This window comes from Chinchilla lanigera, unplaced genomic scaffold, assembly GCF_000276665.1.
Source record: "Chinchilla lanigera isolate Chin_1 unplaced genomic scaffold, ChiLan1.0 scaffold00067, whole genome shotgun sequence".
NCBI lineage: Eukaryota > Metazoa > Chordata > Mammalia > Rodentia > Chinchillidae > Chinchilla > Chinchilla lanigera.
The window spans coordinates 1,981,012-1,991,214 of NW_004955468.1; the positions used below are offsets into that span (position 1 = coordinate 1,981,012).

The 10,203-nt window shown below is 37.7% G+C and overlaps 2 protein-coding genes across 4 annotated transcripts in view; one reads left to right on the forward strand and one right to left on the reverse strand.

Annotated features, from left to right (window-relative positions):
- Window positions 1–10,203, reverse strand: part of LOC102029951 (zinc finger protein 850) — a 277,918-nt gene that overhangs the window by 78,218 nt on the left and 189,497 nt on the right.
- The window catches only part of LOC102005458 (zinc finger protein 793), a 55,158-nt gene that overhangs the window by 32,335 nt on the left and 12,620 nt on the right, over window positions 1–10,203 (forward strand). For 2 of the 3 annotated variants that reach the window (XM_005399907.2, XM_005399908.2), the window contains exon 3: window positions 8,405–8,542. The exons of the other annotated variant lie outside the window; for it this stretch is intronic. The gene's annotated coding sequence lies outside the window, so the exon portion shown is untranslated. The remainder of the gene's footprint in view (window positions 1–8,404; window positions 8,543–10,203) is intronic. 3 annotated transcript variants of the gene reach the window in all.

The window sequence follows — 10,203 nt, forward strand, 5'->3', positions numbered from 1 at the left end:
ATATATACACCATTTCTATCAACTTGAAGGCTTCTCTACTAGTTAGTACCCACTGCCAGTCTAGAGGTACTTGGGTTTAATACCGTACTGTGGAGTAGTTTTGTGTTTTAAAAATTATTGTTATTATTTTAGTTTCTTGAAACAGGGTCTCTCTATGTAGTTCAGTTTGGCCTTGAGCTCAATATTTGTTCAAGCTGGCCCCAAACTCACAGCAATCCACCCCACTTGGCCTCCTGAATATTGGGATTACAAACCTATACTTCTATGCTGAGCTCTTAAATTATTTTTTAAATTGACACATAAGAATTATATATATTTATGGGATATAATGTGATGTTTTAATATATGTATATATTGTATAATAATCAAATCAAGGTAATGACTATCACCTCAGGTAGTTGTCCTTTCTTTGTGGTAAGAGCTTTTAGTGAGTCCTCTAGGAATTTTGATATGCATAATGAATTGTTGTTAACTATAATCACTCTACTATGCAATAGTACAGGGGAACTTATTCCTCCTGTCTACTTGTAACTTTGTACCCATTGACCAACTCTCCCTTCTTCCTTCTTCTTGCCCCTTCCCAGTCTCTAGTATCCATTATTCTACTCTCTACCTCAAAGAAATCAACTTTTTTAGATTCCTCATATGTATGAGGTCATATAGTATTTGTCTTTGTGTGTCTGGTTTATTTTACTTAACATTAAGTGTCCTTCAGGTTCATCCATCTTGTAAATGGCAGGTTTCATCTCTTCTTCTGGCTGAATCTTATTCCATTGTATATACATACTGCATTTTCTTTATCCGTTCATCTGTTTTTTGACATTTGTTTATTCTAAATCTAGGCTGTTGTAAATAGTGCTGCTGTTGTAAATATGGGAGGACTGATAACTCTGACTTACTGATTTCCTTTGGTTATATACTCAGTACTGGGATTGTTGGGTTGTTTTGTCTGTTTTTGAATTTGAATTGAATCATAAATTCAATATATATCGAATTTTATATTACTGAACTTGAATCATGTACAGTAAATAATCTGAAGCCCAAATATGTCTGCTATTGGCTGTTCTCTATTACTCCCTCTGAAAGCCAAGAACACGATCAGTGAAGTAGATCTTGAGGATGCTGGGTTTAGTGTCCTGTTATGAAGTTGATAAGTTATGGTAGCCTCTTCTCAGTAGGTAGCTTGGAGGAAATTTAGGAGTTCCTTGGTCAAGATCTCTTACCTTTTAGGCACTGACCATTAGTTGCAGAGACCTGAGTAACACAGCATGAAAAAGAGCCTCTATTATGGTTGCATGCCCAGAGGCCAAAGGATAATGGTTAAACAAATGCTACATGTTCCTGGATGAGTCTTTTGCAGCAATTCTGGTGGATGGTACATTTACTCTGAGGTAAAGGACACATATCTGTCCCTCATATCCCAGGTGACCAGTCTGCTAAAATAGCAGACTTACTCCTTCAGCTTATAGGTCTTTCATTTTGCTCACCGGCCTGCAAACATGAGGTTTTCATTTTGTTTTGCTTTTAAAAATGTCAGATTTAGGAAAGTTATAAGAATAATACAAATATTCCTGTTATATCCTTTATCCAAATTCTGCAATGATTAACATTTTGCTTATTGCACACAAATAATTTTTTATCTATATATATGAACATATTAACTTTTTTGGTAGGGGGAATTAAACTGAGAAGCTTGGTGTTACTAAGCAGGTGCTATAAAATTACTTACGATTGAGAGAAAATTTATCCTAAAATATAAGTTCAATATTATTTAAATAATTTATTAATGAATTTCACCATATTAGTAAGGCCATGGAAGAACACTATACAGTTACCTCATAGATAGGCATTTGATAAAATTCAACATCTGTTCTGGAATTATTATTATTTTGGTTTTTTAGACCGGGTTTCACTATAAAATTTAGGCAGGCACTGAATTCACTACACAGGCCTAGGCTGGCTGTGAACTCACAGTGATCCTCCTGCCTCAGCCTCCCAAGTGCTGGGATTACAAGTGTGTGCCACCATACCCAGCTTTGAATGCGTTTTTTAAATGCAATAGTAAAGTAAGACTAAGTGGTTACTTTCTTAATATAAAACCTTCTGTACTACAAATTGAAAGTCAATAGCAGACTTCCCAATCAAGTGAGGAATTTCTAACCTGGCATAGTGGCACACACCTGTAACCTCAGCCTTCTGAGAGGTTGAAGCTGGAGGACTGCAAGTTTGAATCCAGCTTGGGCGATTTAGCAATTTATGTAGAGAGACCCTGTCTTAAAAGAAAAAAAGGAAACAATTTGTCCCTGATATGATTTGCTTTCTTCTAGAGTGTTAGCCAGGGCATTTAATCAGGAGTGAGATAAGAAGATAAATATGTTGGGAGGAAAAACGTAAGTATTTGTGGGTGAAGTAACTATATACTCCCAAAGTTCAAGAGGATTAACTCTAAAAACATTGTAGTTAAGAAAGTTAAACTGCTCATAGCATGAGGCGGTAGCCCCTACCAGGTAACCTAGGCAGAAGGATCACTTGAATATAGGATCAAAGAAAGTTTAGGAAGGTGGCTGGTTAAAAATTAATATGGGGACTGGGTATGTAGGATATAGCTCAGTGAGAGATAGCTCTTGCCCAGCATGAACAATATCTTGGGTTTTATGACAACAAGAACAACACCAAAAAAAAAAAAAAAAAGAATATGGATGGAAAATTTTTCTACTGCCATGGGTAATTAAGTGAAAAAATTAAGCCGTTTAGAATAGCAGCTAAGAGTTCAATTGACTATCAATATAAAAAGGATATTGGAGTACCTATGAAAACAAAATATAAAATTGATTTTAGGTGTCATAAAACTCTTTAATAAATGCAGAAATCTCATTCTGGAATTGGAAGGCTCAGTATCTTTCACTATTGGCCGCATTTTCTTATATGAATGGACAAATTTGATGCAGTGTCAAGAAAAATCTGTTAGGCAATTTTTTTTCAGATTGTAACAGAAACATTGTATAGTTAATATGCAAGCTGACATGTTTAAGGGTAGTAAGGGCTTTTTTTCCCCAAAGCTGTAAGTAATGAACATGCCAGACAAAGCTTTAAAACTTAGATTCAAGTGACAAAGGCTGTGATCCAAGAGAAAGAATAAGTTGAGAAAGAAGATACTGTGTTTTATGGGTGGCAAGGAGAGATCTGTGATCTGGTTTTAAATTTGTAACTACGAAACTAGGGATGTAACTCAGTGGAAGAGCACATGTTTAACATGTGTAGGATACCATGTTCAATCCCCAGCACCACAAAAAATGATGATGATGATAATAATAATTTGTGACTGAGAACATTTAGGTGATGGTATCTAGTATATAGTAACATGTGGCTTTTGAGTTGATGATCAGTGTTGTGAATCACAATTATGTGTTCAATGAATGCAATGATGCTGTTTGAATGACTAATTGATTGGTACTACTGCTTACTGAGATTCCAAGATCGGTTCACCCCTTATTTTTTGGTACTGAGGAGTGAGCCCAGGGCCTTTGCACTGAGCTATACCCTAGCCCTTTTTATTTTTTATTTTGAGGCAGGGTCTTACTAAATTGCCAAGTTGCTTGGCCTTTGCTTAAACTTGTAATTTTGGGGCTGGGGATTTAGCTCAGCGGCAAAAGCGCCTGCCTGGCAAGCACAAGGTCGTGAGTTCGGTTCCTGGTACCGGAGAAAAACCAAAAAAAAAAAACAAAAAAAAAAACAAAAAAAAACCAAATAAACTTGTAATTTTCCTACCTCAGCCTCACAGAGTGCGGGGATTAGAGACAACCACATCATACCCTACCAAAGATTGATACTTTATCAAGAAAGATAATGATTGGTATTGTTTTCAACTGGATTCTCCTCATAGTTGCTCAGTTTTGAGGAGGAATCAGGCCTGAAAAGTGAAGGGAACTTTGTTTTTCACATTGACTTACTTAAATCAGAGCAGATGGCATTGTAACTTTGTCCCTCATACTAGACCAAGGACAGATGGGCAGCTCTGGTTAAAAAAAAAAAAAATCAGTTTTTAATTAAAAAAGAAAAATTTCTAGCCTAAGTCTATCTCATTGTTGAAGAAAATTGAAAAACAAATTCTCCATAGTGTCACTATATGCATCCAGTTACTATTTCCTTCCTTCATAGTTTAGCTTGTATATATAGCTAGAGGTGATTTTACTTCCATTCAGTGTGCATATGAGATGTTCTATCATGCTTTAGAAGACAAAAAGTATCTTCACTTTGAGAGGTGACAAAACTGAGAAGTTATAAACACAAGTTCGACAGCCAGGTTAAGTGGGCTTGAATTTCAGTACTGCTATTTCCTAGTTATTTCATCTCTCTAGGCACTGAGAGTATAGCTCAGTGGTACAGCATTTGACTGCATCTGTCTAGGTGCTATGTCTGATCTGTAATGGGAATAGTACTTGGTTTAGAGGGCAAGATGAGAATTGAATGAATCATTATGTGGAAATAACATAGTGTAGTGCTTGACTTGAGGTCAAGGCTCAGTAAATACAACTATACAACTGAATTTTTTTTTCTTCTGAGTTTCTGTGATGTGTCATAGTTTTATTTGTTCTTTTCCAAGAACCATTTGCATTTCTGTGTGAAACTATGATTATTTTGATTTATCATTTTGTTGGCGTTGTTACTATTGCTAATACTTCAGTAAACATAAAATCATGAGGATATTGGTGAAGTCAAAAAATAAAACATTAAAAGGTAAAATTTTTTTGTAATGGCAAAAATCAGGCTGTATTCCACAAGAGACCGAAGGACTCTATTTAGAACAAACAAAATTTGTTAAATAAATTTAGACTGGTCAATGCTCATCCCTGACTTGCAGAAATGTGGGCCTCTGCCTGCCTTTGTTCCCATCTTATATACATTTTTGGTTTCCATGGTAACAGATTGGAATGTTGTAGCCCTGGCCACACATTGTTTTCCTTGTGCCACGTGACTGGGTCAGGCTCTGGTCATCAGCCCAACCACAGTGATTTATACTTTCTGTACTCTGTTCTATATGTCCCCCTTTAGATAACCATATATTTCCTTTATGGTTACAATGTTTATCTAGGGCCAGGGAAGGGATGAAGTGACCCAGGCAGGGCCATAGGTGGTTATCTGGGCCCAGGTGTTCTTTGTCTTTGGAGAAGCATTCCAGGGCAAAGTCAGGACTGCAAAGTTAACTTTTTATAACCCCTCTGGGATGTTTCTCAAGTCATGTTTTGAGGCTTGCACTAAGACTAGAATTATTCTATCTTAAAATGATATGCTAAGGGTTGCCGTCCCCTACACCTTCCAATTCTTTTTCTCAAAAAAAGGAATATTTTAATAGACTTAGACTTACATAATTTTATTAATGGAATCATGCTTTCACATTGTATGTTAAAACTTACATTTCCTACTTTAATATGAGTCACAAGTGCTCTTTTAAGTCAGTGAGTATACTTCTCAATTATTTTTTCTGTGTTTTGATGTATGTGTGTGGTATTGGGGATTGCACCCAGGACATTCACACTGAGCTACATCCTCAGTCCCCCATTTTATTCCCAGGCAGGATCTTGCTGTGTTACTAAGTTATCCAGGCTGGGCTCAATCTCAACGTCCTCCTGCCTCAGCTTCTCACAGTGCCAGATGTTATCGTCCCCCCTGACACACACCCAGTTTCTGTTATTATTTCTAATATCTATCTTGTGTTCCATTCTGTGGCTTACCATTATCAGTGAGCCCATCCTTTAATTACCAGAGTATTTTTCTTGCTTCCAGTTGTTTTGTTTTTATAACCAAATCTAAGATGAAAATCCTTGTGTGTTCATCTTTTTTTCCCCATTAGACCAATTAGTTATTTAGGATACATTACTAGATGTTGAAGAGTAGTTTACAGGATGTGTACTCTTAAAACTGTGTTATAAAGACCCCTCCGAAAGTTTGAATTTACATTCCTACTATCAGCATACAGAGCAAATCGTATAAGCCAAAAAGACCAATATCTTTATAATCTGTGGAAAAGACTTTCCTAAGAATGCTACTGTCCTAGTTATTTTTCTTGCTGCTGGGACAAAATACCTGACACCCACAGGTAAAAGGAGGCAAGGTTTATTTGAGCTCACAGTTTATGGAGATTGCAGGTCACGGTCATCTGGCTCTGAGGCAGAGTGGCATGATAGAGAGTCATTACAGAGGAGAAACAGTCCATAGCAGGGCAGGTAGAAAGCAGCAGTGAGCAGCATGCCTGCCTTCCTTCTTTTTCCCTTATTTTCAGTCCAAGCTATTGGTTGATGCTGCCCACACACAGGGTGGGGCTTCCTATTATCCTTACCTAGAACTATGCTAAACCTATCAGCAGACTAATCCTGTGCCATACACCCTTAATCCCAGTATCACACCCATGATCCAGCTACCTCCTGAAAGCCCCACCTATGAGCTCAGGAGGCTTTGGGGGAACACTAGATACAAGCAATAACAGCTACCAAAAGCAGAAACTCCAAGGGGAAAAATTAACAAGGTGACTACTTCAAAAACTCAAAAAGATTTGTTTAATTTTTGTAAGCCCAGTTTAAGGAAAAATGCCGAATGATGAAAATATGTGTAATGTATATGTCAAATAGCCTCAAAATGTAAAAAACACTTACAAATTTTTGAAAATGAATACTTCAGTAAAAACATGGGTTAACAGCATAAACAGAATAGATATTATATGCAAAGTATCTTTTTTCCTCATTGTAGGTCATAGGATGGCAAAATAAAATAAATGATGGGGTAACCAAGACACTGAGAGACGAAATAACACATACAGTGTTATCACCAATAAATGGTAGAGCCTGCATTTGAACCCAGGCTGTCTGGCTTCTGAGTCTCTGATAGCGTGTTCCTATTTGCACAGTTGAGGAAACAGGTTTAGAGAGGTAAGACATTTGACCTAGATTTTCAAGAACTGGCTTGGCTTTAGACTTGTGTCTGCCACTCCCAGGCCCAAAGTATTTCCAGAAAATTACCCTACCCCAAACTCAGAGCAGAGATATCACTCAGTAGTATCTCTTACAGAGGCCTCTTGAGCCCCGCACCCCTGGCTCCAGTAGTATCTGGGGAGGGCCAGTTAGATGATACTAATCGTGGGATCTGTGTATCTTCAAGTTGCCTGGGTAGACTGCAGACCTTTGGATCCTGTCATTTTGCTGGACAGTAGGGTTCTGTAGCTTCTCAGGGCTGCAGAACCTTACTCGTATCTATAGAAGGCCCTGCCAGGGGTTGTAGCTGAGAAAAACTAATTAGAGATGGAACTCTGAGGGCTTAAAGACCTACCTCTAGTGTAGAAGAAGGAAACTTGGGATAAGAATCCTTGTATGACAAATCCTGGGTGAAGGTACCAATCTCTTTCCAAAGCAAAGACTTCTAGGTAAGAAGTGGCATCATCCTTGAACTGGAAGCTGAGCAGCTCCCAGTTGGAGTGTGTTACTCCTTCCAAGGATTCTCCATGGCTAAATGATGGGGGAAGAGTTGGGCCCAAGATCCGGTGAGACAGAGTAAAGGGAGAGGCAAGGGAAGACCCAGTCTCAGTGTAGGTATGGTAAGCATGTTCTTTTGGGGTAAGGGTCATCTGTCTCTAACTCAGTGGATTCTACTATCTTGTGGGATAGGATGTGGCCAACCCACTGCCTCATTCTTGCTGGTCCTTCCTAGACTGATCTGCTCCCCTGTCATTTTTACCATTTCACTTGACCTCTGGGAATATGAGAAATTCATTCCATCATGACCCAAGGGCAGAAAAGCCCCTAAATTCTCAGAATGGTGGTGGCAACAAGATTTATAGAACTACTATGTCTGTAGATTTAAAGAACTTTTTACTCAGAAAACTTACAAGAATATCACTGTGGTCTCCTACTTATCCTTTACCTGTATTCACCTAGATGAAGCTGTGTGTGCACGTGGTGTATGCACGTGTTCCCTGTGTTGTAGGTGTGATTTGTTTTATTATAAATACATATCATTCTTGCCCTTTTTTCTCAAATAGTTGAGACTAAGCTGCAGATGTAATGCTCCTTTACTAACAAATATTTTAATAGGTGGTTCTTGAGAATATTGTCCTATGTAGCTAGCAGTTTTTAAAGTCAAGCAATTAACACTGATTTAATATTATTGTCTAATCCCATCGATATTCAGAGTTCAACTAATAATGTCATTTTATAGCAACTTTTCTTTTTCTATTTCAGGATCCAACCCAGGATCACATGGTCCTTTTTGTTGACACATCCCATTAATCTTTAATCAGGAGTGGTTCCTCATCTTTCATGAAGTTGCTAGTTTTGAAGAGCCAGATATTTAATAGGTCACTTATTGTATATAGTGTTGCTCAATATGTGTTTCTCTGATATTTCCTTCTGATTAGATTCAAGAGATTCAAGTGTGTATTTGGTGGCAGAGATGCCAGAGGAGAGATTCTGTGCCCTGCACTGTGTGTCATATCAGGAAGCACAGTCAGTCATGCATCTCCTTCCTGGTGATGTTCACTGATCATTTGACTAAGGTAATGACTTTGAAGTTTATCCAGCATAAAGGTAATATTTTTCTTTTGTAATTATCAGTGTCTTGGGGGCGTTATCTAGATACTATGGAACTATTTCTCACCAAACTTTCACCAGTAGTTTTAGCATCTGTTCATGCCACCATCTCATTTAACATGAAGGAAATTATTTATTTGCTTGGGACACAGATCTAGATGGTCACAGAGCTGGGGCCAGAACACAGGCCTTTGGTTTCCCAGTCTAGCACATTTGCTTACACTGTCATTCACCTGGAGCTCTGAAGTTAAGGAGACCAGGCAAAGCTGGGTAACCAAGCCCAGTAAAGTGAGGGAGGGAGTAGACTCTTAGACAAGGGAGTAGGATTAATTGCACCAGCCTGCAGGGCCTCAGGGCCTGCAAGGCCTTTCTTGCTAACTCAGTTCTTCCAAAGAACTTTCCTTCCATTTTCAAGCTTCCTGTGGATTCTCTCATGATGAAAAAAAGACATCAGTATAAGATGGGCATGGTGATGCACGTGTGTAATCCCAGCACCCTGCCAGGCTGAGGCAGGAGGATCACAGGTTTGAGCCTAGCCTGGGCAACGTAGTGACTTAGTAAGAACTTCTCTCAAAATTAAAAAATCAAAAAGGGCTGGGAATGCAGAAGCCTGGGTTCCATTCTCAGTGTGACCACCAAAAAAAGGATATCAGGACAATAAATTTGTAAATAATGCAGTATGTGTGTGTGTGTGTGTGTGTGTAATTTATGGATGAGTAAGAAATATTCTAAATCAAACCACTGTTAAGATTTTATACCAAAATTTTTTTCCATATATGTATATTTTAAATAATGGGATTATGATCTTTTTCTTTTTAAAAAATTCAGTTGTAACTTGCATAGAAAATAGCATTTAGCTTAATGAACTTATCCATATATATACTCTCATGTACCTACTACCCAGATAACTTACTTTCTTGCCTGGTGGAATACCTTGACTGATGCATTATTTAAGCAAAGGATTATCTGTATTTCATTTAACTTTCAGAAAATCACTTTTATTTCTCCTGTAGAAGCAATTGGAATCCTAAGTAGTTCATCTTAACCTGAACACCATTACCACATGTTTATTATTATATGTTGTGAACAGAATATTCCTTAGCAAAAGGCACAAGGGATCTCTCTGGGGTGATGGAAATAAATGATGCATATCTTGATTGTGTGTTGATTTCATGGCTGTATACACTTACCAAAATTCATCAAACCCACTTAAAGTAGACTCAGTTATCATAGGTAAATTATACCTCGGTCAGAAAAAAATTTTTTAAAGGTACAGTCAGCTCATTGCTCAGTCTTTCTCATTACTGATTTGACAATTAAATCCCACTTTCACATTATCATGCTTTATGACTCATGCTTTATGGACTGTATAGTATTTCAAAGTGTTTCTAACAAATATAAAAGATATTTATTGCCCACTAAGAGAAAAGTAAAACGTTAAGTCATTTAACACTCTATTACATATTATTCAGTATTCATACTCAGTTTCTCTTCTTCAAAAGATGATTTGTTAAATTAGTAAGAAATGACTTTTATGGGGCTGGGGATTTAGCTCAGCGGCAAAGCGCCTGCCTGGCAAGCGCAAGGTCGTGAGTTTGGTTCCCAGTACCGGAGAAAAACCAAAAAA